The 27,945-nt window shown below is 47.2% G+C and overlaps 1 protein-coding gene across 2 annotated transcripts in view; it reads left to right on the top strand.

Annotated features, from left to right (window-relative positions):
* MECP2 (methyl-CpG binding protein 2) overlaps positions 1–27,945 on the top strand; it is a 92,935-nt gene that overhangs the window by 23,175 nt on the left and 41,815 nt on the right. The window contains exon 1 of one of the 2 annotated variants that reach the window (XM_087925804.1): positions 240–259. The exons of the other annotated variant lie outside the window; for it this stretch is intronic. The gene's annotated coding sequence lies outside the window, so the exon portion shown is untranslated. Of the gene's footprint in view, positions 1–239; positions 260–27,945 lie in introns of those variants that run through there. 2 annotated transcript variants of the gene reach the window in all.

Genomic DNA, 27,945 nt, shown 5'->3' with positions numbered 1-27,945 from the left:
TCACCTGATACGACCTTTCTCTTTGGGTGGAGATAGTATTCAGTCCCACCCTTTTCTGGTCTGTTGCGAATGTAACGGTGTATGTTATTTTTATAGGAGAACACGTCAGTCTGTCAATATTCCTTTGCCAATTTCTGGGAAGACCTTAGCAACAGAGGGAGTGTCTTCAAAGATTTGACAGACTCAGTCCAATCAGCAAGCAGAGACTGATCACCCAATCCTGAATGCTATCTCCACCAAAAGAGAAAGGTCGTATCAGGTGAGAACCAACGACTCTTTTCTTTCTCCCATGAGCAGTTCAAAGCATCCAGAAGTGGGAGGTGCTTCAGTCTCTTCTGGAAAGGCTGGGCTTAAAACTCCAGGAGGCTCCTCCTCCACGGGACACCTCCCCAGCGTCCCCCAGTTTTAGCTCAGCCTTCGTGGTAAGAGGTTGTGCACTCCCTGACTGGAACGGTTTTCTGATTCAGGTTTGCTCTTGGGTTATTTCGGCTTGTAAAAATCTTCCCCATTTAATTTGGCTTTTTTCAGGCTTGTGCCTCTATTAGGTTGCCTTGATCAGTTTATAAACAGTTTCTTTGTAACTACCAGAGTCTGCCACTCCGCGGATAGCCTGAGGTGACCGCCTCAAGCAGTTACCTTATCTAACTTTCCGATCATCTTCTCTGCGATCGTAGCGGAGCGCTTGCAGCCGCGGCTCACTTCGCCTTGCCGTTTCGTCTGACAGGAGCATTAGAGTTAAAGCCTCAGCAGCAGCGGCTCGTTAGATTTCTCAAACATTAGCAGCGGAGATTCTGGCTTCCCGCCTTTTTCAACGGCTGGCTCAAGTTCGCGCCTAAATATCACAGGCGCCATTCCCTGCTGGTTTCCCTTTTTGGGGACCGGGGCAGTACCTTCCCACTTCGTTCTCCCTGTGTTTAACTTTCCCTTGTCGTGCTGAAGTTGGATAAGCAGGCTAGTCATTAAACAGGAATTTCCTTGCAATTGCCTTTGGATCATTTCTTTGGAGTAAAGCCACAAGTGCCATTTTAAACAGCGGGATGTTTTGTTTTGACGGGAAAGAATCCACCTCAGATCCTGTATAGCTGGTTTCCCTTGTTGGGGACCAGGGATCCAGAAAGTTCTCGCTTGGAGCGCTTGGGGGTTTCCCTTGTTGGGGACCCTTAGATACTGTTTACCTTATGCACAGTTTTACATATAGATATAGGCACATGTATATGTATACGGGCGTGTGTGTGTGTGTGTGTGTGTGTATATATGTGTGTGTGTGTGTGTGTGTGTGTCTATATATATGAACACAATACAGAAGCCTGATGATGGCAGATGAGATTCTGCCGAAATATTGCTACAACTTTAAAAGCACAACTACAATGACATGGGAAAATACCCGAACAAAGCTGAATACCATACATGTAAGTACCTGCGAAAACTTAAGAAAACACACAAACACACACACCTGACAGACTTACTCTCCTGGAGGAGCGTTCTACTTTCAACCACAGGGGAAGGCATCACCCCAAAGTACAAATACTACTGCTAAGAATAATAATTTAAAAAATAATAATTAACAATTAAAGTCAGAGGCAAGAGAATCAGTCACCCACAATGGAAAGTGACAACGCTTTCCGCTCCAAGACAAATAAGTCCTGAGATAAGCCAGTGGGCCCCAAAAAGGCCTCTAAGGTGGCGGATAAGGACGGCCGTAGACGGAACCTACCTTTGGAAAGGCAATTGCAGAAACGAGCCATGGAGGCAGACAAAATGGCTATGACACAACAATCTCATCAGGACCCAGGTCCATTGATGGGGCCCTTGGACTTATCTACCTAGCCCAGGCAGGTTGTTACTGGACAACCCCCCATAGGCACATCTCCTCCAATGAGCACTGCCCGGCTAATCCCAGAGGCAACTTTCACCCCTACGGTCGCTGGCCTAAGACAGGACATTACCTGAGACTATCCCCATCGAAATGAGGCAATGGATGGAGATGGCAATTGAAAGGGGCATTGCGGCTGGAGTTCAGCAATCCATCAGGACCAGACACTTCTTGGCCACTTCGGATGCGGGATCCCTGTCCGCTCGATCCTTTGCCCATATGGGACAACATCAAACTCAGGTATTCCCCAATAATCCTAACATACCAGCCCAGGGTCTTCGGGAGGAGGTGGAATTTGAGGATCAGGATGTTCCCATGGAGGGGGGGTCGATACATCAGATGGACTTGTGGTTGTCAGAGGCTGACCCACTAGAACAGGGAATGTCGGACGACAAAGGCCTCATTCTGGACCAACCTACCTTTTCTGGCCTTTTTTACACGGTCCTCCCTACGATGGCTCTTCCACTTGAGGGATATATTGCCGGCGTCAAATATCAGAGCCCACCAGGACATAACTAAAATTATTGCAGCAGCAGAATTCTCTGCCGATGCCACATTTAATGCAGTCAAATTCTCATCTAGGGCCATAGCATCTCACGTATCAGTACGGAGACTGCTATGGCTCAGGCATTGGCAGGCGGATACCAAGCATAAATGCAAGTTGGCATCAGCCCCAATATCAGGGGATAAATTATTTGGCAGTGTTTTGGAGACCCTCCTCATAGAGAATAGAAACAAGAAAAAAGTGCTTCCCCCTCTTTTTCGGAGGTCTGAAAACAGAACGGCTCAGTCATTTCGAAGGGGTTCCTTTCGGCCCTACTATCAAGGCCCATACATTCCCAGATCTCCAAGAACATCAGGCTACAGGCCCAGTTTTAGACAGGATAGGTCTGAATCTTCCGATAGAAGTCAGCGGGGAGGCCAAAACAGAAGAAACCCCAGAGGCACCAGAGGCTGATTTTTTTCGTCGCCCCAAGTGAGTCCTTGACAGCAGTTCCCATTGGAGGGCGGCTAAAATTGTTTGCTGATCAATGGGACAGCTCCACCTCTGATGCTTGGGTCAAGGACACTATTAGGTTTGGTTTGGCACTAGAGTTTCAATCTTCCCCCCTGAACTTTTTCATTAGGAGCCCTAGGTCCACGGACCCCATTAAGAGGGTGTTGATGCAGGAGGCTATCAATCATCTTCTACATATTCAGGCCATTAGAAAGGTCCCATCTGAACAGGGGGGTCAAGGCTGTTACTCTCTATTGTTTGTGGTCCCAAAGAGTTTGGGGGCTGGAGGGCAATTCTGGACTTCAAACATCTGAACAGATCATTGGTTTATCGAAAATTCAAGATGACTACTCTCCAATCCATTCTGCTCAGCATCAGAAAGAACGATGTCCTGACCTCTATAGATCTCACAGAAGCTTATCTACATATAGCAATTAGACCTGCTCAGTACAAATATCTTAGATTTTGCTATTGTGATCGGCACTATGAATATATCGCCCTACCATTCAGTCTGGCTTCGGCCCCTAGGAATTTTACCAAGGTCCTCGCGGCTTTGGCTGCCTCACTCAGGATCAAATCTATTCGCTTACAATGTTATCTGGATGATATTTTAATTTTGTCATCTTCCAGACATCAAGGAAAATTGGATACCAAGCTTACTCTGGAGACCCTTCAGGGTCATGGCTTTTCCATAAATTGGGATTAAAGCCATTTGATCCCCTCAACTAGGTTAGTTCATTTAGGGGCAGTGATAGATACCGTGGAGGGCAAGGTCTTTCTCTCTCAGGACAGGTTAAACAGTATCCAGTCTTTGGCCAGAGAGATCAGAGCCTTAAAGAGGGTTTCCCTGGCAGTGCAGTCTCAACTGTTAGGGAAACTGATTTCTTGTATTTCCATTGTGCCTTGGGCTCGATTCCATTCTAGAGATCTGCAATGGTTCCTGCTACCTTTCCAGTGATCCGGAAGAGCCACTTCCAACGTTCGGATAAAGGTACCGCACAATGTTCTCCGATCGCTCCGCTGGTGGTCGGAAAACACAATAAACAAGGGGTGTCCTTTCAAGGAACCTTGCAGGGCAACAATCACAACCAATGCCAGCCTGGTAGGATGGGGAGCTCAGTTCCAATCCCACACTGCACAGGGAATTTGGACTATTGCCGAACAATCACAAAGCATCAACCTGTTGGAGCTGCGAGCAGTTCACCTGTCCTTACGCAGTTTTCTACCCCTTTTCCAATCACACCATGTTCTGGTCTTGACAGACAATATCCCAACCAACGCCCACGTAAACAGACGGGGGGGGTACCCACTCCAAATTTCTGATGCTGGAGACGGCCAGGTTGTTCAAGTGGGCCGAGGCCAATCTGTTTTTGCTCAAGGCAGAGCACATAGCAGGGGCCTTAAACACACAAGCGGACTGGCTCAGCAGGGCCACGATAGATCAGACAGAGTGGCGCCTACACCCGTCTGTCTTCCAGGAAGCAGTGGGGAGGTTTGGGCAACTAGTGATCGATCTATTTGCCTCTCCCCTCAACGTCCAATTGCCCCGGTATATTTCAAGGTACCCGACTTGGGGTGGAGGCTGTCAATGCCCTGCGATGTCAGTGGCCTCCCGGACTTCTATATGCGTTTCCTCCACTCCCGGTAATACCCAGGTTGATCTAGAAGTTATTGGAGGAACGAGCAGAATTGATATTGGTCGCCCCTTACTGGCCCAGGCAAACGTGGTTTGCAGACTTACAGGACCTGTCGAGAGAACAACCTTGGAAAATTCCACCGTTGAGGGTTTCCCTCTCGCAAGGGCCGGTACTTCACCCAAACCAACAATGCCTCAGCCTAGCCATATGGAGGTTGAGCGGAGCCATTTAAGGACCCAACAGATTTCAGAGGATGCCATTACCACCATACAAGCATCCAGACGGTCCTCAACAAATCGTATATACGAGGCGACGTGGTCCGCTTTCTGTTGCTGGTGCCGGGGGTCTAAGATCGACCCAACCGTCCCATCAATACGACAATTATTGGGCTTTTTACAGGAGGGGTTGACCAAGAGCCTATCTCCAAATACTTTACGCAGACAGGTGGCGGCCTTAGCCTCGGTGATATTCTGGAGTGAACTTGGTTCCATAGCGCACCATCCGCATGTCCGCAGCTTTCTTAGGGGTGCTGCAAATATGCGACCTCCTGTAATTCACCGCTATCCCACTTGGGAGCTCAACAAGGTGTTAACCGCACTTACAACTGGCCTGTTCAAGCCTTTAAGAACCGCTAGTCTCAAATTCCTGACATATAAGGTGGTCTTAATTGCGATCACATCAGCAAGGAGGATTTCCAAATTGGCAGCATTGTTGATGAGAAAGGACCTGTGCGTGTTTCATGCAGACGGAGTGGTTCTCCGATTGGTTCTATCGTTCACCCCTAAAGTAAATTCAGTCTTCCACAGAGCACAGGAGTTGGTGCTTCCAAATTTTTCTCCGAAAACATCTCATAGACTGGAGCATCAATGGCATTGACTTGACATCTGAAGGGTGTTAAGCATCTATCTAGACCGCACGGCGGCATTTCGAAAATCTGAGGCTCTATTCCTATCCTTCAACCCATCCACTTTAGGGCAAAAGGTGTCGTCGACAACCATCGGTAGATGGTTGAGAGCCACCATAGCTAAAAGTTACGAATGCCAGTCCATCTCAGTTCCTAAGGGCATTACAGCCCACTCAACAAGGAGTGCGGCAACATCAGCAGCATGGGCCACACAGGGTTCCATAGATGAAATTTGCAGAGCGGCAACTTGGGCTTTACCATCGCCCTTTGTCAGAAATTATAAAATTGATGTCTATGCCTCAGCGGACGCTTCATTGGGCAGAAGAGTCCTGCAGAGGTTCCACAGAGTTTAAGAGTGGATTTTGATCCAGACGGAGTGCCTCCCTAAGGACAGGCCAAGCTTTGGTATGTCCCACTTCTGGATGCTCTGAACAGCTCATGGGAGAAAGGCCATTGGTACTTAACTGATACACCCGTTCTCTGTGAGCTGTGAAGAGCATCCAGCCCCACCCATTTCTTTCCGTCTGGTGGGGTTCTGTTCCAGTCAGGGATCTAGATTAGGTGATGAGTTCCGAACTTTGGCACTCAGTCTTCGCAAAACTGGGGGACGCTGGGGAGGTGTCCCGTGGAGGAGGAGGAGCGTCCCAGAGTTTTAAGCCTAGCCTTCCCAGAAGAGACTGAAGCACCTCCCACTTTTGGATGCTCTGAACAGCTCACAGAGAACGGGCATATCAGGTAAGTACCAACGCCCTTTTCCCAAGCCATAGAAAATGATTAGGAAAATGATTGCCCACCCATGGGGATAGGCTGCAGTGGCGAGAATCCCCACCGCCTGGAATGGGCCAAAAACTGGATACGCCGAGGCCGAAAAAGGGGTACACAGAAGCTGAAAATGGGATGTGTGGAGGCCAAAAATGGGGTGTGCGGATGAGGTGATAAGTAGCAGCAGTGATGGGTGGCGGTGGCACTGATGGGCAGCGGCGATCCCCGCTGCCTGGAACAGCTGATTGGTGGTATTCCAGGAGGCTGACCTAACTGCCAGTCAGGTGCTCATTCTAAATCAGGCTGTGTTGAAGCTGTCCAGGCTGTTTGCTGCAAGGAGGCAAATTGCTGGGAGGCAGAGGCAGTTTTTTTTCTTGTTTTCCTCCCCAAAAGCTAAGTGCATCTTATAGTCCGGAGTGTCTTATAGTCTGAAAAATACTGTAATTTTGAAGCACAAAATTAGTCTTTCTTCTTTGCTCCTTCCTTGAATATTTGTTCAAGACCAGGCCAGATGTTCTTAACTGTTCACTTTCAAAACTGAATTAAATGTTTGTCCTCTCCAATTTTAATTCCACTATTCTTCCTTTCTTCTGTTTTGAGTAATGGGGGGGGGGGCAATATGAAAAGTGGAATACTTTTATGTTTAAAAAGCAAGAATAGCATTTTACAGTGTTTCTTTCTATTATGACTACTAATCATTCTAGTGGAAGTTTGAAGATATTTAGTCAATACTGTATTTACATCTTTATTTTGCTAAAACAAAATGTGATTATACATGGACCATAACTGAGGTTGGAGATGTCCTAATTATTAAAGTATGTGCTTACTCTAATTTTGAAATTCTCCAGCTCTCACAGCACTGAAATGAAACTGCTGCTTTCTTTATTCTCTCAGTCTTGAATTTTAAGAGAAAGGACATAAAAAGTAGAGTGTATTTTTCTCCTTTGTTTTGTAGCATGAATTCAATAGCTTATATGTGTGTGAGTGTGAATTGCACTTGAGCAGCTAATTGGGCTCCCACTCTCTCTTTCTCTCTCTGTGCCTATACAGTAATGCTATCAAACCATTCAGCAGTTTCAAAGAACTAGCAGGGCCTCTGTTGCACTAATCACTCCAAACATTCAGCAATCATGAATTCAGCTTATAAATCATAAGTCAGAAAGTACACTCTGTCATCTTCGTGGGTTTCTAAGTATTAATAATAATACCTGGATGCTATAACAAGCATGCATTTTGCAGAATTTGAACTAGAAGTTTATTTGTAAATCTTTGTTGTTAATAATAGCTGAAAAATATGGAAATACATTTGCTTTATAAACAATTATTCATTGTTGATTATTACATGCCGTATATACTTGAGTATAAGTCGACCCGAATATAAGCCGAGACACCTAATTTTACCACAAAAAACTGGGAAAACTTATTGACTCGAGTATAAGCCTAGGGTGGGAAATGCAGCAGCTACTGGTAAATTTCAAAAATTAAAATAGATACCAATAAAATTACATTAATTGAGGCATCAGTAGGTTAAATGTTTTTGAATATTTATTTCAAAGAAAAACAGTAAACTAGCTCTCTAAGTGGAAAAGAGAGTCAACAAAACCAATATGGTATCAACAATAATTTTAAAAGTACAAAAACCTTAGCTCAATCAGCAACCAAGGTAAAACACAAGAGTTAAAATCCTTCAAAACTGGATTCCTCATCATCATCTGTATGTCCAAACAGAGCTTCAACTTTATCTGGTGTGAGGCTATCAGCATAGACATTGTCGTCATCACTGAATTCGCAGTCATCATCATCACTGCTGTCATTCTCATACAAAGCACTGTCTTCACTGCCATCCATAGTATTACTAATGCCACATTTCTTGAAGGCACGTTGCATCATGTCCTCTGGAATCTCGTCCCATGTATCACGAACCCACTTTGCTACTAATTCTATGTCGGGCTTCATCAGATTTCCAACTTTTGTCAATCGGGCTTGACCAGATGACATCCATTCATGCCACATTTTTCGCACATGGTCTTTGAAAGGTTTGTTTAAACACACATCTAGGGGCTGCAATTCAGACGTAAGCCCACCTGGAATAAAGGCCAAAGTAACTTGAGAAGACTTTGCCAATTTTTTTATGTCATCAGATGTGTGGGCTCTGAACATATCCCAAACTAGCAATGATGTTTTTTTCTTTAAGGCTGTTCCTGGACGTCCATTCCAAATTTCTTCCAGCCATTTTTTTGTTCCGTCTTCAGCCATCCAGCCTTTAATATGTGCACACACTGTAATTCGTGGTGAAAATTTGACCTTTTTAGGCAAGGTCTTTTAAAAATAATGACAGGCCGCAGCTTAGTTCCATTAGCCAAACATGCCAGAACAACTGTGAAATGGTTTTCTTTCATTTCCTGTGGTTCTGAATAAAATAGTTTTTTCTCTCAAACATGCCACAGTTCTGTTGCTAGGAAGATCAAAGGTCATAGGTGTTTCATCCATATTCCCAATATCTCCCAGGTCAAAGTTATGGATCCTTCTTTGTTTTATGATGAATGAATGGAATGACATCACTTTCTCATCAAGGTGTTTTGGCAACTTCTGTGAAATCTTTGTTCTTTGCTGCAAATATAAGGCAAACCTATTCATAAAGCGGGTACACTATCCTGCTGACACAACAACATTTTTAATGCCTGGTGCCTTAAATTTGTCATCTTTAGCCATTTGAAGGGCACGTAAGCGAATTCCCATACGTGTCACACAGTAACCATTTTGACGATACTCCATAACCCATTTATGCAATTCAGTCTCTAGAGCTTCATATGAAGTTGTTAAATCACATTGAGCTTTTTTTGCCTTTGGAATCTTTTCCAAGTCAGCTTTCATTTTCCGCCACTCCCTCACTTGTTTTTTGTCAACACAAAATTCCTTACTTGCAATACTGTTATTGCTCTCTTCTGCTCTTGACACAACCTTAAGTTTGAAACCAGTTTCGTATGACCTGCATTTTTGTTTTGGTCCATGATTAGAAGTATTGGGATCCATTTCTAACAGGATAAAGAAAAAAAGACTTTGAAAACTTTTGAACAGTACGCATGCACCAGGCCGTGCTGCGTTGAAAGCCTGCTACAGTCCTGGTACTTCTTCTGTTTGCTCTCTGTTCGCAAGCTCTAGCTGTACACATCCATCCATTACTGTATGAGATTTCAGTAACTGTAAAAATGACAAAAGGAAAAATACACTGCAAGCTCACATCCATCTGCTTACTGTGGTAACGGGAGACTGTTAAAGTCTCTGGAACCCGGTTCGCTGGTTATCCGCGCTGGGCTGACGATACAGCTGCCGATAAATCCTCCAATCAGAGGGCGCCATGTTCCCTGTGCGTGAAACGCTGCACTCGTAGCAAGGGTGTGAGCGATAGATAGAGGCTGAGCTGGAGACTGGAGCTACGAGGTAGCCAGTGTGGGCTCCACACCTGGCCATACAGTGGAGGCATAGGTAAGAGCGGCACGGCGTGCTGTACATCTGACACCCCATATACCACGCATCAGCATATTCCCGGCATGGCATGATCTGCTCACTCGAGTATAAGCCAAGGGGGGCTTTTTCAGCACAAAAAATGTGCTGAAAAACTCGGCTTATACTCGAGTATATATGGTATATGATTTATAAACAAAATGGCCATGTTGCATTAACAAGTATTAAAAAGCATTGTTGAGGAAATAGAATTTTTTCAGTGTGCTGAGTGGAAAATCCAAGGAATGGGTTAACTGCTCTTCTGCTCGGAGACTGAGTCAGTCAATCTTTTGGTCATGCCTCCTTTGCCTGTGTATGCCCAGTTTTGACTCAGTCTCAGCTCAGAGGGGACACATGGAAAGATAGTTCCTTTGAACAAAGACAGAGTTTTATTTCTTGGATTCTTCAGGAACTTAAAGTAAGATTGTGGCATCGTGTTAGCCTTTGCAAAACAGCGAAAAACTCGGCTGGCTCCTCGGGCTTTCCAACAGAGCACCCCAAGCCAGCTCAGAAGGACTGAACTGAGGTCCCTGTCTTTCTCCTGCCTTTAGGCAGTGGGGATTAGACCTTTATTCCAGCTCAAGTTAACAGAGCCGAGCTCCGTGGCACCTTCCCACACCCAGTAGAGGGGACGAAAAAGTCACTGCCCAGTTAACTCAGGTACATACTGTTAGCAGAAAGTCACTGCCTAGTTAACTCTGGTGCAAACATTAGCGGCAAAGTGCCAAACAGCAACAATAAGCCATGACTGAAGGGGTCATTGCAAATGAGCCTGCCTTATTGAATTAGAAGTTTGGATTGCAAAAATGGTGGCTTCTGTGCCATCGGGCAGCCAAAGAGAGATGGGGGTCGGTGGGCAAAATCTTGGTTCCCCAGTCCAGTCCCAGATTACCAAGGAAAGCCCCTCGGTGCCAAAATCAGCAATTAGAGGAGCAACTGACCGAATTAGGGCAAAAGCCTTATCTGCAAAGAAGGCCTCTAAGGCTGAAGAGAGGGGGATGCCAAGAGGTGTCAGAAAGCCCTGGACAAACAGATGGCCAAAGCTGAGAGAGAAGCAAAGCGCCAGGGACAGACAAAATCCCCAAGGGGAGAAGCCGCCACTTCCCACGCTTTTCAATTCGGCCGTTAGAGCCTCTAAATGAAGCAAGGCAATTGAGTGATCTCAGCTCACAAGCCTGATCGCCAGATGGCGCCAGAGAGCAATCCTCAGACTCCATTAGACAGCAATGAAAAACTTTTCCTTTCATGGTCATATCTGCCTCCAGCAGAAGAAAATTGGGAGCCACCTCCAAAGAGGTTGAATTTTGCACCAGAGGCCACCTTTACACCTACAGCGGCAGGGCTCCGCCCAAGGGAAAATCAGGGACTCTGATCAGATAAGAATTCTGATTTCAGAGGCCATAGCGCAAGGAATTGCTTCAGGCTTGGGGCAAAGATGCCTGACTGCTTCTGGGGCAGCTGACTCCCCATTACGTCAGGGCCATCATCCAGCACGCCAGTTTCATAGAGACTTGGCAGCCTTTCAAAGGCCTCACTCACCCACTTCATCCATGTAGAGCAGGGAATTACTCTCAGAAGATGAAGATCAAACAGAGCTGGTGCTTTCAGAGGATGAGGGGATGGCCCCAGATCCTCTGGCCTTTATTTTACCCTGGCCTCTTTAAATCCCTGCTGTACAAGGCCATCGCCACAGCCCACTTGGGAGCTGTTCCAACATCGGAGTCAGCATTGGGCCTAATGGACCCGAGTGAATTGCTCTTTTCAGAACTAACCACAGCGAATGAGGAAATTCCATCACCCAAACTATTCCTGGACATGGTCCAGAGGCAATGGACCCACCCAGGGGCATACCCATCTCTAAGCAGAAGCGATAAGAAATTTTATAATGTGGCCCTGGACCTCACAGAGGCTCTACAACTTCCCAAGATAGACAGACCAGTGGCAGCCTTGGCATCCTCCACCATCCTGTCTGACAATATGGAGGATGCCCTGAAGATAGAGGATAGGAAGACGGAGCTGACCGTCTGCAAGGCACATCAGGCGGCTGCATGGGTGGTCAAGGCTACAACAGCCGCCTCATTTTTTAATAGAACCTCCTTGCTCTGGCTTCGCCAGATGCAAGTGAGGGCTGGTAGCAGCAATGGAATTTTTGGCTGATGCCACTTTGAATGCTGCCAAATTCACTTCCAGGGCAATCACCATCTCGGTAACAGCCCGCTGCCTGCTGTGGCTTTGTCACTGGCAGGCGGATATGAAGTATAAATGGAAGCTAGCCTCAGCTCCTTTCCAGAGTAGCAGGCTGTTTGGAGAGGCCCTAGAGCCCATCCTGGTGGAGACAAAAGACAGGAGAAAGGTACTGCCTTCCCTATAGAGGCGAGCTGATTGCCATCCCTCGACTTATTTTCATAGGCTTTCATTCAGGCCTACAGACTCCAGCTTTGACACTCCATGCCCCCAGAGGGTATATTCCCACAGACAGGACTGCCAACCAGACAGATCAGGATTTAGGGATAGAAACAGGCAACAGTTCCAGACATTTCTTGGATCAGGAGGTCACTCCTTTCGATGCTCCAGATTACTGCGAACCCAACCCTCCCATTGGTGGCTTCCTAAGTCTATTTGCAGACTAATGGGAGGCGACCATGACAGATACTTGGGTCCTGAACACAGTGAGACTAGGTCTCACCCACCCCACACCCTGAGATTCTTCATCTGTTACCCCATCTCAAGGGACAACACAAAAAGAGGCCTCATGGAGACCGCAATCCAACATTTGTTGGACATTCAAACTATCCGGCCAGTCCCAACAAGGGCAAGGGTTCTACTCCATCCTATTTGTAGTCCCAAAGACCTCAGGGGGGGGGGGTGGAGAGCAATTCTAGACCTGAAAAGATTGAACATCCACCTGGCTTACAGGAGATGCAGTCCCTCCAGTCCATTATGGTGAGCATCCAAGAAGGCGACTTCATAACATCCATAGACCTGACGGAGGCATATTTTCATGTGCCTATCCTACCGTCCCACTGGAGGTTCCTGAGGTTTTGTTATGCAGGCCGACACGATCAATACAAGGCCCTACCATTTGGCCTGTCCTCAGCACTCAGAACTTTCACCAAATTACTGGCACACCTCAGGGCAATTCCCGTGCGCATCCAACGTTACCTGGACAATATATTGATACAGTTCTCCTCTCACCTCAGAGCAACAGAGGATCTGCGAGTCACAATTCGGGTCCTCCAGGATCACGGATTTTCTGTCAATTTCAACAAGAGCCACCTGGCTCCTACCACCTGATTACTATACCTGGGGCAGTCATAGATACCTCATCGTGCAAAGTTTCCCTGTCTCAGGAACGCTAGGACGGTATAAAGGACTTGGCAAGTTGGATCTGTATGATTTGAACAGTGTCTCTGGCTCTCCTCTCACAACTCCTGGGCAAAATGGTGCCCTGCATATCAATAGTCCCTTGGGCATGCCTGCACACTAGAACCTTACAGTGGTTCCTCCTGCTCTACCAAAGGTCTGACAGGAGTAACTCAAATACCAGGGTTGAGTTCCCACCAAATGTACTTCAATCCTTCCAGTGGTAGATGTCCCAGGCAATAACCAAGGGATGTATTTTCAAGGAGCCAAGCTGCCTGATGATCACCACAGATGCCAGCCTTTTGGGGGTGCCTATTTACAGTCCCAGATGGCACAAGGGCAGTGGTCTCAGACTGACCTGAGGAACAACATCAACTGGCTGGAATGCAAGGCAACCCACTTGGCCCTCAGTTGGTTCCAGGACACGATTTCTGGTCATTATGTACTGATTCTGACAGACAATGTGGCCACCAAGGCCCATATCAACCGCCAAGGTCTCTCATGCGAGAGGCCAAATAATTGGGTCTCTGGGCAGAGAAACATCTCTCCATAAGAGCGGAGCAAATCTCTGAGACATCGAATGTACAGGCAAAGTGGCTCAGAAGAACTACGGTCGACCCATCAGAGTGGAGCCTACACCCTGTCAGGGAACTGTCAGAAAGGTTCAGCCCTCTGATCCTGGACCTGTTCGCCTCTCCATCAAATGCCCAGCTGCCCAGGTTTTGCACTAGGTTTGCAATACTGGGGGTGGAAGGGGTTGATGCGCTCTGCAGTTCGTGGATCTGAGGGCTATTATATGCCTTTCCTTCTTTTCCCCTCATTCCAGGGGTAATTTGTGCTGGCGGAGAGAGCGATCCTGCTCTTGGCTCCCCACTGGCCCAGACATCCGTGGTATGCAGATCTGGTCAGCCTGTCAGTATCCAGGCCCTAGAGGATCCCTCAGGAAAGAATCTCCCTCAGTCAGGGGGCCTTGGTTCATCCAGAACCACAGTGGCTCCAATTGATCATCTAGCATTTGAGCAGAGAATTCTGGGACAGCTCAATTTCTCCAACAAAGTCATACAGACAATCCAGGCCTCTGGGAGGCCTTCAACCAACAGAATCTATGATTCAACTTGGAGGGCCTTCTGTGGCTGGTGCTCTAAGGATCACATTGATCCCACCTCTGTATCAGTGGCCCAGATCCTGGAATTCCTTCGGGAGGGGCTGGACAAGGGTCTATCCCCTAATACCCTACACAGACAAGTAGCAGCTCTGGCCTCAGTGTTATCCTGTGGGGATCTGGAGTCCCTCGCTCTACACCCGACATTGCGCAGATTCGTTAGAGGTGCAATGAACCTGAAGCCTCCTGTGGTACATAGGAACCCCACCTGGGACCTGCCTAAAGTACTACAAGCTCTCATCTCAGCGCCATTCGATCCGTTACGATCAGGAAGCCTGCTCTTTCTCACTTTCAAGGTAGCCTTCCTTGTGACCATCACTTCGGCCAGACAAATATCTGAACTGGTGGCCCTCTCCTTAAGAGAGGACCTTCGCATATTCCATCCAAACAAGATGGTTCTGCGGTTGGATCCCTCCTTCCTCCCCCTTCCTCATTCCACAGGAAATAACCTTGCCAGACGTCTGCCCGAGCCCAACCAACACCTGGGGAAAAAAATGGTACACCTTGGGCATTAGGAGGGCCCTCCGCACCTACATCAAGAGGACAGCCTCTCTTAGAAGGACAAAACCCCTGTTCATATTTTTTCAGCCTTCTATACTGGGTAACAAGGTTACACCATCGACCAAAGGCCGTGGATATGGGCTTGCATCGCTAAAGCTTACAAGCTTCAAGCTCTTCCATTGCCCAGGTGTATGACAGCCCATTCCACCAGAAGCGCAGCCACGACGGCTGCATGGACAATACAGGCCTCTGTCAAGGTCATCTATAGGGCAGGAACATGGTCTTCTCAACCCCATTCATAAGACACTACAAAATGGACGTCTTCGCTTTAGCTGAAGCGGCCTTCAGCAGGTGGGTGTTTCAGAAGGTGCATATAGACTTGGAGACTCAGGACCAGACTGTTACCCACCCTTAGGACAGTTGGCTTTGGTATGTCCCATTCTTTGGATTTCTACTCAGCACACTGGAGAAGGAGTGTTGGTCTTACTGATACGCTCCTTCTCAGTGTGCTGAGAGAGAATCTAACCCCACTTTGGCAACTGTCTGGTCCAAAGTAGCCAGAATCAGTACTGGATATATGTCAAGTCAATCGCTATGCCTTCTCAAAACTGGACATGCACAGGCAAAGGAGGCATGACCAAAAGTGATTGACTCAGTCTCCGAGCAGAAGAGCAGTGTTAACCCATTCCTTGGATTCTTTCTCAGCACACCAAGAAGAAGCATATCAGGTAAGTCCAATGCCTCATTTAAATGACATGCTTAGGCCAGTATTCCTGATTTGATAATTTGATCATGTTCTCTGCCTAGAGGAGATTTAAACCCAATTTGAATGGAAAGCCGCATCTCTAGTATATTTCTTGCAGGCTTACAAGCTGCAGTAATTTTTCAAAACAAATCATCAATATAATTAACAATGTATATTCCATAACTTCCAAACTCAGCATCTTCTGTTGGTGGCTATCAGCCAGTTTTCTAAGAGTCAGTACTAAGGAACACTTTTTTCAAGCAATATTTTCATTGGATTTGGAATCTGCAGTTGTAAAATACAGTATTCCTGCGTAAAAAACTTTTTAAAGATTTTTGATCTTACATTTAACTCTAATGGTATTGAGTAAGTAGAATAAGATTTTCTGGAAATGACATGGTACTAGAAAGGAGGGATATATATGGAATGAGAATTTTGAATGGGCTTGATGATGGTGGAAATGTGCTTTTAATCTGAAACTGAAAGGTGAAAAAATTTCAAGCTATACTTTATCTACTACTGGTGTAACAGTCAGCCAGTTTTTGTTTGTTTATTCTAAGTATATGCACAGGTGCTAAATTGCTAGCAGTTTCTGTGAAGTTTTGGCCCTTTACAATTTGTGGGAAACCACCAGGTTTCCTATAAATCTTTGGCAGGCAGCCCATAAAAAAAAAAGTTCTACATACTTTGGTGACAATGAATTGTGATGGCATTGAGCATTACAGACTGAATTTCATTTTGATCATGTCTTTTTGAAACAAAATCATTTTGAAGAGCCCGAAACTCCTATTTTGTGGTGTTTTTGCAACAATCTTTAGAGTATCTACATTAATTTGTGAGTTGGGCACACGCCTATTTGTGGAATTTCTTATCTCTTTTAAGACAATTTTATACACAAGAATAGCTATCCAGAAGGTATTCATTTCATAATTAGTTATATGTACCCACAGGGGCTTTAAATTTATGATACATGAACATTATAACGTCTATACTTTTTAAGCAGGGTAGTTTTAAAAAGTAGTTTGTAATATTTGAGTGGGAGAAATTAAACTCTTATGTGTTATATTTTTGGGATGCTTTAGTATTTTGGATCCTAGACTTTAACTTAATGGTTGTGGTACATGCAATGTATTGCAGGAGTGTAAATTTGGCTGTAAAGTATCCTGAGATAGGAAATTTAGATAACATTATCTTCTCTAATATGCAGACTGGAGAATCCACGCTTGGGTTGGCACATGACTTTCTGTCCAGAGACTGAATTTTCAATCTTTTGCCACGCCTCTCTGTCAACTGCTGAGACCCCAGTTTCGACTCAGTCTTGGCCCTATAGAGATGTGGAAAAGATTGGCTCAAGCTCTGACGAGAAAGACCTTTAGTTTGGATGAGAAGGATTTTTGAATAGACTCACTAGCAGATCTGATCAGGGTGGACTGTGAGCAAAGAGGTGGACAGCTGTCACGCCATTTGGCTTCCAGCTTTGCCACGATTTCCGCCTTTGGCTACTTGGCTTCCTTCGGCTTTGGCAGTGGAGGCATAAGGCTCTGGAGAGAGAATTTGTCAAGGGCCAAGAGCAGTTAGAGGGGCAGAGCCAACCGTCACCCCACTCGGGTGACTTGCAGGATTCCCGCCAAAATGTGTCCAAGTCAGAGGACACAGAACAAGGTTCTGCTCAATGTTTCCAGACATGGTCACCAGATGAGGCTGGTGAGACAGATTTTTCTCTTCCCCAAGATCTTAGTAGAGCAGGCCTTTGCAACAGGCCTGCCCTCTGGGCTACAGAATCTACTACTGCAGGTAGGAATCCACCCAAGGACTGGCAGAAGCTGGTAGATAAGGCCACCTTTACTCCCACTGTGGCAGGCCTACACCCTGTGGCCTACCCAGGGACAGATGTACCAGACAATATGAAAAATATGGTGTCTGTGGACATTAGGCAGGGGATTGCTGACAGCATCAGCAAATCCTAGGACCAGCTGGGTTGGCTCCTGGATTGTACAGAACCCTGGTCCAAGTGACTGCCTGTCCGGTCCCCCCATCAGAGGCTGTCTAGCCATCTTCACCTATTGATGGGAGGATACAACATCAGATGCCTGGGTTCTTCAGACTGTGAGGTCAAGCCTTTGCCTCAAGTTCCTCTCCTCACCTCCGAGGTTCTTTATCTGCTGTCCCGTCTCATGGGACAGAACCAGGAGGGTCCTCATGGAGACCACCATCCAACACTTAGTGGATATTCAAGCTATCCAGGTGGCATCAGAGGATCAGCGAGGGCTGGGGTTCTATTCCCGACTGTTTGTCATTCCAAAGGCCTTGGGGTCGGGAGTGATCCTAGACTTCAAATGGCTGAACAATCATATTATTTACAGGTGCTTCAAGATGCAGTCGCTCCAGACCATCCTGGAGAGTATTCAGGAGGGTGGAGAGGCAAGTTCTGTTCCTCCAGGCCAGAGGTGGTATTCAGCAGGTTCTGACCAGTTCTGGAGAAGCAGTAGCGGAAATTTTGAGTAGTTCGGAGAACCAGAAAATACCACCTCTGACTGGAGATTTTACAGTATCCTTCCCCTGCCACGCCCACCAAGCCACGCCCACAGAACCGGTAGTTAAAAATTTGAATCCCACCACTGCTCAGGGTGGAACATATTTCAGGGTTCGACAACGTCCAAGCTGATTGGCTCAGCAGAATGGTGTCTCCAGTGTCCTTATTCAGGAAATGGCAGAAATATTCGACACCCCAGCTGTGGATTTATTTGTCTCTCCAGACAATGCTCAGTTGCCCAGGTACTTCATCAGGTTTGCCACACCCGGGGTGGAGGGAATCAATGCCCTTCAGAGCCAGTGGCCACGAGGGCTCCTGTATGCCTTTCCTCCTCTTCCCCTCATTCAGGCTGTAATCAGGAAGATGCTGGTGGAGAGGGCGAAGATTTTACTCCTGGCCCCCATTGGCCCAGACGTTCCTGGTTTGCGGATTTGGTGAACCTATTGGTGGCTCGACCTTGGAGGATTCCTCCCAACAAGATCTCCCTCAGCCAAGGGGGCCTGGTCCATCCTGGAGCCACAATAGCTCCAACTGGTTGTCTGGCACTTGAGTGGGAATGTTTTATCAGGGAAAGTAACTCTTCCAAGGTGATTGCCACAATCCAGGCTTCTAGGAGGCCATCAGTGAACCACCTATATAATGCCACTTGAAGGACCTTTTGTATGTGGTGTACCAATACCAACTGGACGGGCACCTCAACATCTATAGGCGAAGTTCTGGAGTTCCTCCAGGACAGGTTGGACAGAAGCCTCTCACCCAACACTCTTCGCAGGCAGGTGGCTACCTTGTCTTCAGTTTTGTCTGCAGGGACTTCGGACTCTCTTTCCCACTATTCCTTGGTGCGTAGATTCCTCAAGGGGGCTATGAACTTGCAGCTACCTGTGGTCCACAGGTATCCTACATGGGACCTGTCGAAAGTCCTACAGACTTTTACGGGAACCCCCTTTGAATCATTGAGATCTATTGGCCTGAGGTTTCTGACAATCAAGCTGGCTTTCTTAGTGGCCATTGCGTTGGCTAGAAGGGTTTCGGAGTTGGCAGCGCTCTCTGTTAGGGAAGACTTATGCATTTTTCACCATAACAAGGTGGTACTGAGGTTAGACTCTACTTTCATACTGAAAGTTAACTCCTTGTTCCACCGAGCACGAGCTGGTATTGCCAGACTTTCGTCCGAACCAAAGTCACATGTTTGAAAAGTGGCATAGTCTCAACATCCGTTAAAAGGAAAACGGAATAACTTTTTCTGTCTTTCCAACCAGCGAAATTAGGCAATAGGGTCTCCGCATCGACAATGGACAAGTGGATTCAGTCCTGCATATTCACAGCCTATGAGACTTGGGATCTCCCAGTGCCCAGTAGACTTACAGCTCACTACACAAGAAGTACAGCTACTATGGTGGTATGGGCTACACAGGCCTCCATAGAGGAAATCTGCCGGGCTGCCACTTGGTCATCAGCATTCCTGTTCATCCGTCAGACCATCTGGACATTTTCTCCTATGAGCTGCTCCGAGCATCCAGTAGTGGGAGGTGCTTCAGTCTCTGCATTCATAGGCTGAGCCTAAATTGAGGAGCGCTCCTCCTCCTCCACGTGACTCCTCCACAGCGTTCCCCAGTTTTTGCTCAGCCTCGTGCGAGACAGGCAGTGCTTTGCATATCTCTTTTGGCCGAACAGGACTTTTTCGATTGTCAGAGTTATTACAGGTTTGAATGGTTCCCTTTCTCTCTAGCCTCTGCGCAATTGCTTAACTTGGCAGCCTTGCCACCAAAGGGAGGCGAAGGGAGGGTCAGTAGCGTCTTCGCACTACCTCCCATAGCCACCAAATCCCTCTCTCTGCCTTCTTCTGTTTGCCGCTTCATTTTCCTTCGTTGATTACCCAGCAGCCCGTTTTTTTCATTTATTTGCTCCATTTGAGTCGTATAGTGTCCTTTCTCCCCTACCTTCGAACGCCGACGTTTTCTTCAAAAAAACAAAAAACAAAACCTAATCTCTCCTTCCCTGGCCGCCTCTGTAGACAGAGCCTCGGCTTTGTTCTACCAGGCAGGTAAACGCCACTGAGAGGCGCGACTCACTAACGGCCACCATTTTGGAGCTCTCCTCGTGGCGTGCGCCATTTTGTTTCCCCTATTTCGGTGCTGTGAGAGGAATTTTATTCAAAGTAACAGGTCCCTGCCTGGCTTTCCACAGCTATTAATTCTCATTTTACCACTGTACTCGTGCTCAAATTTTAAGGCTTGTTGGCTCAACCCCACAGCTTAATTCCAGCGGCGCAGCAGCTGCACCCAGGCCTCGTGTCCGCCTGTGCAGAGAGGCTGCTGAGGGCCCTAACTTTAATTTCTAACTGGGCCCAGTTGTTTCGAAATTTGGCTGATTGGCTTATTTTGTCTCTCCTTTCGAATAACTCTATCCCAGGAGCAGGGATATATTTGCAAACTATCCTATATTCATTACAGGCATAATATCTGTATCATATATCTTGGCATAATATTTTAATTCACAAAATATTATCACTGAGGTACGACTCAATTGTTTTCTATATATATACATATATATATTAAAAAAAAAGAAAAGAAAAGAAAACAATTACAAAAAGGGGGAAGTGAAATATTTAATCAGGGCAACCGTTCTTGCCTCAGATCGGACCCTGGGCGTGCCAACCGCCTCATATTGATTTCTAGCCTATTGCTTATATATATATATGTATATATGTATATATGTATACATACATACATATACACATACATCATTGAAATGGCGGATGGTAACTCCTCTAGAGGACCTTCATTGAAGGCAAAGGCCAAAACCCATCATTTGCGCAAGCAGGCTAAAGAGACCTCCAAAGCTGCCCAGAGGGACACCTTACAGCGCCACAAGGCCCTGCAGAAAGAAATTGACAAACGAGCTAAGGAAGCACTCAAGGTACCCCAAGTTCTTCCATCTTCCAGTCCCTCTAGTATTCCCCAGCTTAACTCCCAGCATTCCCCAGCTAGCACAGAATCTTTTCAACCCCCCCTCCAGATATTTCCCTCCTCCAGGCGCAGCTTGCCCTCACAGGAACAACAGGCTCAGGTTCCTGGAACACCGGCTAGAAGGGCTCCAGAAGCTACCTTCACCCCAACAGCAGCTGGCCTCCGTCAAGAGGAGTCTCTCATTAAGGAGGTTCCAGAGAGAATAAGATCATGGATGGAGTTGGCTATCCGCCAAGGGATTGCAGCCGGCATCCAACAAGCTACCAGGCCTATTCAGTATCCGGCGGTTCCTGACCAGGAGTCTCACTCAGTAAGATCTCTACCCAGGTCGGACCAACATCAGGCCCAGGTACCCTTGACAAGGGAGATCCCCCTTCAAGGGCGGGAGGTGGAGGAGGAAGAGGGGGAGGAGGAATTTGACCAGTTCATGGAACCAGATGAGCTTGACTTGGGATCTATACACTATAGCGAGCCCCTATCAGAGGCAGACCCTCTAGAGGGAAAAATGTCCGAGGATGAGGGACTCACCCCTGACTAGTCTGCCTTCGCGGGCCTATTCAAGCCACACCTATTTAAATCCTTATTATTCAAGGCCAAGAACATCTCAGGCCTAACCAAGCATTCTCCATCAGACCTCCTTGCCTCTTCAATGGAGGCGCCAGAGGATCTCATCTTTAACCAGCCCGTGGTAGAGGTCGAGGTTATCCCACCCACCCCCTATCTTTGCAGATCTGGTCCAAAAGCAACTGGCGTCTGCAGTAGTGCCCCCAGCCCTCTCCAGTCATGACAGAAAATACTTTAATTTGGATCCGGAATTCTCAAAATTGTTAGACACCCTTGAGGTAGACAAGCCCATAGTGGGCCTTGCATCCTCCTCGACTCTGACTGAGGTGCTGGAGGCCCTTAAGCCAGAGGAAAAGTGGGCCGCAGGGCTCATCAGTTGGATGCATGGGCCATCAGATCAGCTACGGCTGCATCTTCACAAGGTCATCCATTCGATGGCTCCATCAGCTGAAACAACACGTCCCCCCATCCAACATCAGGGCGCACCAAGATATTGCCAAGCTCACTGCTGCAGCCGAGTTTTCAGCCGATGCCACATACCACGCGGTTAAATTCTCGGCAAGGGCAATCACGTCTCAGCCCACCACCTACTCTGGCTGAGATACTGGCAAGCAGACTTCAAGAACAAGGCCAAGCTGGCTTCCTCCCCCATAGTAGGGAACAAATTGTTTGGCCCTTCCCTGGAACCCTTACTGATGGAGACCCGAAGTAAGAAAAAATTTCTTCCTTCCCTCACACGAAGGTCAGACTTCAGAACCTCCCAGCCCTTTCGGAGGGGTTCCTTTCGGCCCTCCTATCAGGCTCAGAGGCCTCCTTTGTTCAGGTCAGGACAACTTCAGGACAGAGCCGATTCCGGAGACAGGAGCCGGAGAGGCAGTCAAAATGCATACCCTGCAATCCATTCTGCTGGGCATCAGACAAGGGGATGTGCTCACGTCCATAGACCTGATGGAAGCGTATTTGCATATTGCCATTTGGCCTTCCCATTACAAATTCCTAAGGTTCTGCTATAATAACCAACACTTTGAATATGTGGCCCTTCCTTTTGGACTGGCCTTTGCCCCCAGGACCTTTACCAAAGTCCTCGCAGCGTTAGCTGCCCATCTCAGGAATATTCCCATTCGTTTACAATGTTACCTGGACAACATTTTAATCCTGTCCCCCTCTACCCATCAAGCAGCAAGGGACACCCAGGCCACTTTATCCTCTCTCCAAGATCATGGTTTTCTCATAAATTGGAAGAAGAGCCAGTTATCCCCATTTACCCGAATAACTCATTTAAGGGCAGTCATTGATACGATGGAATGCAAGGTCTACCTGTCTTCATATAGACTACTCAGTATTCAAAAACTAGTTAAGGAAGTCAGGCGCTGTAGTAGGGTAGCCTTATTGGATTTGTCAAAATTACTGGGGAAAATGATATCATGCATTTCTATTGTTCCCTGGGCCCGTCTTCACACCAGATCCCTCCAGTGGTTCCTGCTCCCGTACCAGAGATCTGGCAGAAGCAATTCCAAACTCATGGTCAGGGTACCTCTCAAGGTCATCACGTCCCTTCTCTGGTGGGCCAAACCGGTCATCAACAAAGGCTGCTTCTTCAAGGAGCCCCAAAGGCTGACTATCACCACAGATGCCAGCTTATACGGATGGGGCGCTCACGTCCACTCACTCACATCCCAGGGCAGATGGTCTGCAGTAGAACAGGCGTGCAGCATCAACTGGCTGGAGCTTCGCGCCGTGCACCTGGCCCTGCGCAGCTTCCTTCTCCAGGTACGCGGGCAGCACATTCTCATTTTAATAGACAACATGACAGCCAAAGCCCACATCAACAAACAGGGGCACACAATCAATACAATTAATGAGGGAAGACGAGTGCCTGTGTCGCTGGGTGGAGAACAGTCTTCTGTCCAGCAAAGCAGAGCACATCTCGGGCCTATCAAACACTCAAGCAGACTGGTTAAGCAGGGCCACCATAGATCAGTCAGAGTGGCGTCTCCACCCATCCCTGTTCAAAGAAGCAGCAAGGATATTCGGTCAACCGTTGGTAGACCTATTTGCCTCCATCCCTCAGTACCCAGCTCCCGAGATTCTTTTCAAGGTACCCCTCTCAAGGAGCGGAGAATTTCAATGTGCTCCACTGCCCATGTCCCACGGGGCTCCTGTACGCATTTCCCCCTCTAGCACTGGTGCCCAGAGATATTCAGAAGTTGCTCCATGAGAAAGCGGAACTGCTACTAGTGGCTCCTCACTGGACCAGATGGCCGTGGTTTGCGGACCTCTGTACTCTCTCGGTGGCCCCTGCCTGGAGGATTCCACCAGACAGGATCTCTCTATCCCAGGGGCACCTCCTACACCCGGACCCTCAATGGCTCCAACTAACCGTCTGGAGGTTGAGCGGAGCAGGTTGAGGAGCGAAATGCTCTCCAACAAGTCATTGACACCATTCTAGCCTCCAGACGGCCCTCAACCATTCGAATTTACAACGCCGCATGGGCCATTTTCTGTAGATGGTGTAGCAAGTTTCAAATTAACCCCGTTTCCCCTTCTATCGCTCAGATTTTAGAATTCCTTCAGAAGGGACTGGACAAGGGGCTGTCCCCTAATACACTAAAACGACAGGTAGCAGCACTGACATCAGTTCTTCCTTGCGAAGGTTTCAGTTCCCTCTCGCATCACGCTCGTATACGGGCTTTCCTTAGAGGGGCCACCAACTTGCGACCCCCAGCAGTGCACTGTTACCCCACCTGGGACCTTAACAAAGTCCTTCTCTCTCTCACCAGAGAACCCTTCGAACCCTTGAGGGAGGCAAGCCACCAATTTTTGACATATAAGGTGGTTTTCCTTGTAGCCATTACAGCCGCTCGGCGCATATCGGAAATAGCAGCCTTGTTTGTCAGACAAGACCTCTGTGTCTTCCATGCCGACCGGGTGATTCTCCGTCCCAATCCCACCTTCTTGCCCAAAGTCAATTCAGCCTTCCATAGAGCCCAAGAGCTCATCTTTCTGAATTTTTGTCCCAGACCATCACAGGAAAGGGAAAAGCAATGGCACAAACTGAATGTAAGGCGTGCCTTGCGAATCTATATCAAGCGCACCGAGTCCTTCAGAAAATCGGAGGCCTTATTTCTTTCCTTTCAGCCCAAAACAAGGACACAGAGTGTCACTGTCCAGTATAGGCCGCTGGATCAGGGCGGCTATAGCTAAGTCTTATCAGTCCCAGGTCCTGCAGGTTCCCAAAGGCATAACTGCGCATTCCACTAGGAGTGCAGCAACTTGGGCAGCTTGGGCCACCCAGGCACCAATAATTGAGATCTGCCGGGCGGCGACTTGGGCTTCCCCATCTCCTTTTATCAGGCACTACAAAATTGATCAGTTTCCATCTGCAGAGGCCTCGTTTGGCAGACGGGTCCTACAACGGGTTCTTAGGGACCCTGAGGAGATTCCGAACTAGACGGAGTCTCTCCCGTAGGACTGGCCAAGCTTTGGTATGTCCCACTACTGGATGCTCGGAGCAGCTCATAGGAGAAGGGGTGTTGGTACTTACCTGATACGCCCGTTCTCTTTGAGCTGCGAAGAGCATCCAGCCCCACCCTTTTTTTCCATCTGGTGGGGCCTTGTTTCGGCCAAGGAACCTTTTTTTTCCTCTCGTCTTCGCAAAACTGGGGAACGCTGTGGAGGAGTCACGTGGAGGAGGAGGAGCATTCCTCAATTTAAGCTCAGCCTATGAATGCAGAGACTGAAGCACCTCCCACTACTGGATGCTCTTCGCAGCTCAAAGAGAACGGGTGTATCAGGTAAGTACCAACGCCCCTTCGCTTCCGCTGATGTTGCCTTTGGCAGAAGAGTGCTCCAGAGGGTGCAAACGGAGCAGACGGATATGGACCACACCTAAGCTCTCCCAGGGACAGGCTGGCTTTGGCAAGTCCCTGTCCTGGACTCTTGTAGCAGTATAATGGAGAAAGGGCATTGGTTTACCTAAGACACCCATTCTCGTTAACTGCTAGAAAGTCCAGCCCCACCCTAGGGATGTCTGGTCGATTATGGGGGGAAGTATTAGTTTTTTACAGAGACATGTCATGTCTCTCAAGATCACTTCGTGGAAAGCTGGGTAACCATGGCAACAGAGGTGGGTCTAAACAGCTTGGCAACAGAGGCGGCTCTAAACTGCTTGATGAAGGAGCCAAAGTTTACCCTGTCCTGGACATTCTAGTAGTTAACTAGAATGGACATCTCAGGTAAGCCAACACCCTTTTTCTTTAAATTGCACACATTTGAGAGATTCCACAAATGGTTCCTGCTTTCAAAGCAATGCCCACTTCCAGGATGGTGCAAGGTGGCCTCTATAGGAAGTATGTGCATTGCATTGGCTGGATGTCCTTTTGGAAAGGTGACCTTCAGAAGATGTAACTGGAGTAAAATGTTACAGGACAGGGTTAGACAGGGCTCAAGTCTGACAGATCTGGCGGGGCAGAAAGCAGGCCAAAGGACTGTAGGACCCAGCAGAGTGGGAAGTAGGGCTGGACAGAGAGGGAAGCTGTACAAACAGTTCCTCAGAGTGGGGGAGGCCTTGAGAGGCTTGGTACAGGCCATGGGCGAGTTGGTGGGTTGTTGTTGTTTTGGCTGCAGTGTGGATTTGTAACCACCCTCCAAAGGCCTCCTCCACCTCTGAGGCAACCTGTGTTTTGCTTAACTGTTCAAATGGCCACTTAATGACTGCAACAGGGAAAGCTTGCTATTGTTGAGCAATTTGGTTCTTGTGTGAGCTTCTTGCTTAATAACCACAATGACTTATGACTAATTTCAGGCTTAATTATGGTAATATGTTGAGGATAGTTTTATTTTTCAGTAATTTGTTATATCTGTGGTAATGACTGGAAGTCAACCTCATTTTAAACCAAAACACATTAATTCCGAATATGACTCAACAACAATAGTCATCTTATAGGTAACCATTGCCCTTTTTTTTCAGCATCATTTGAAATTGAGGGAACTCAGGTTTTATGGATAAAGGTGCTCTTTCCCAAACCCAGGATACAATTTTCCGGGGAGCAGCTTTTCTCTCTGTATTATATAGTAGTGCTTTCAAAATGATGCAACTGTTCTTCAGCTGACAGATAAATAGCTTGAATTCATATTGTCAAAATGGAAACATAGATATGTATAGTTGGAGAGAATCTTGATAATTGGATTAAATCTGATGAAAAAGATATGCAGGAAGTAAGAAATAAGAGAACACTGTTTATATTGAGTCAGTGTGCTGTTTGCAACTGTATTTGCTATTTGCAAGTAGGAAATATTTTCTTTTACATACAGAAAGAAAACTGCTTTAATATAAGGAAATGTTCCTGTAAATATGAGCAAAATGTTAAAAGTGAAACACAAGCATATGGTTGCCTACTACTATAAAATAATAATAAATTTATACTGAATAGTACACTGCTCAAAAAAATAAAGGGAACACTTAAACAACACAATGTAACTCCAAGTCAACCACACTTCTGTGAAATCAAACTGTCCACTTAGGTAGCAACACTGATTGACAATCAATTTCACATGCTGTTGTGCAAATGGAATAGACAACGGGTGGAAAGCATAGGCAGTTAGCAAGACATCCCCAATAGAGGAGTGGTTCTGCAGGTGGTGCTTACAGCCCAACACCGTGCAGGACGTTTGGCATTTGCCAGAGAACACCAAGATTGGCAAATTCGCCACCGGCACCCTGTACTCTTCACAGATGAAAGCAGGTTCACACTGAGCACATGTGACAGACGTGACAGGGTCAGGAGACACTGTGGAGAACGTTCTGCCTGCAACATCCTCCAGCATGAACAGTTTGGCAGTGGGTCTGTAATGGTGTGGGGTGGCATTTCTTTAGGGGGCCGCACAGCCCTCCATGTGCTCGCCAGAGGTAGGCTGACTGCCATTAGGTACCGAGATGAGATCCTCAGACCCCTTGTGAGACCATATGCTGGTGCGGTTGGCCCTGGGTTCCTCCTAATGCAAGACAATGCTAGACCTCATGTGGCTGGAGTGTATCAGCAGTTCCTGCAAGATGAAGGCATTGATGCTATGGACTGGCCCGTCCGTTCCCCAGACCTGAATCCAGTTGAGCACATCTGGGACATCATGTCCATCCACCAATGCCACGTTGCACCACAGACTGTCCAGGTGTTGGGGGATGCTTTAATCCAGGTGTGGGGGGAGATCCCTCTGCTACCTCATCAAGAGCATGCCCAGGCATTGTAGGGAGGTCATACAGGCATGTGGAGGCCACACACACTACTGAGCCTCATTTTGACTTGTTTTAAGGACATTACATCAAAGTTGGATCAGCCTGTAGTGTTTTTTTCCACTTTAATTTTGAGTGTAACTCCAAATCCAGACCTCCATGAGTTGTTAAATTTGATTTCCATTGATATTTTTTGTGTGAT

Source organism: Pseudonaja textilis, chromosome 2, assembly GCF_049901715.1.
Source record: "Pseudonaja textilis isolate UNSWEBS1 chromosome 2, rPseTex1.2, whole genome shotgun sequence".
Lineage (NCBI taxonomy): Eukaryota > Metazoa > Chordata > Lepidosauria > Squamata > Elapidae > Pseudonaja > Pseudonaja textilis.
This window is presented reverse-complemented; position numbering and strand designations above follow the sequence as displayed.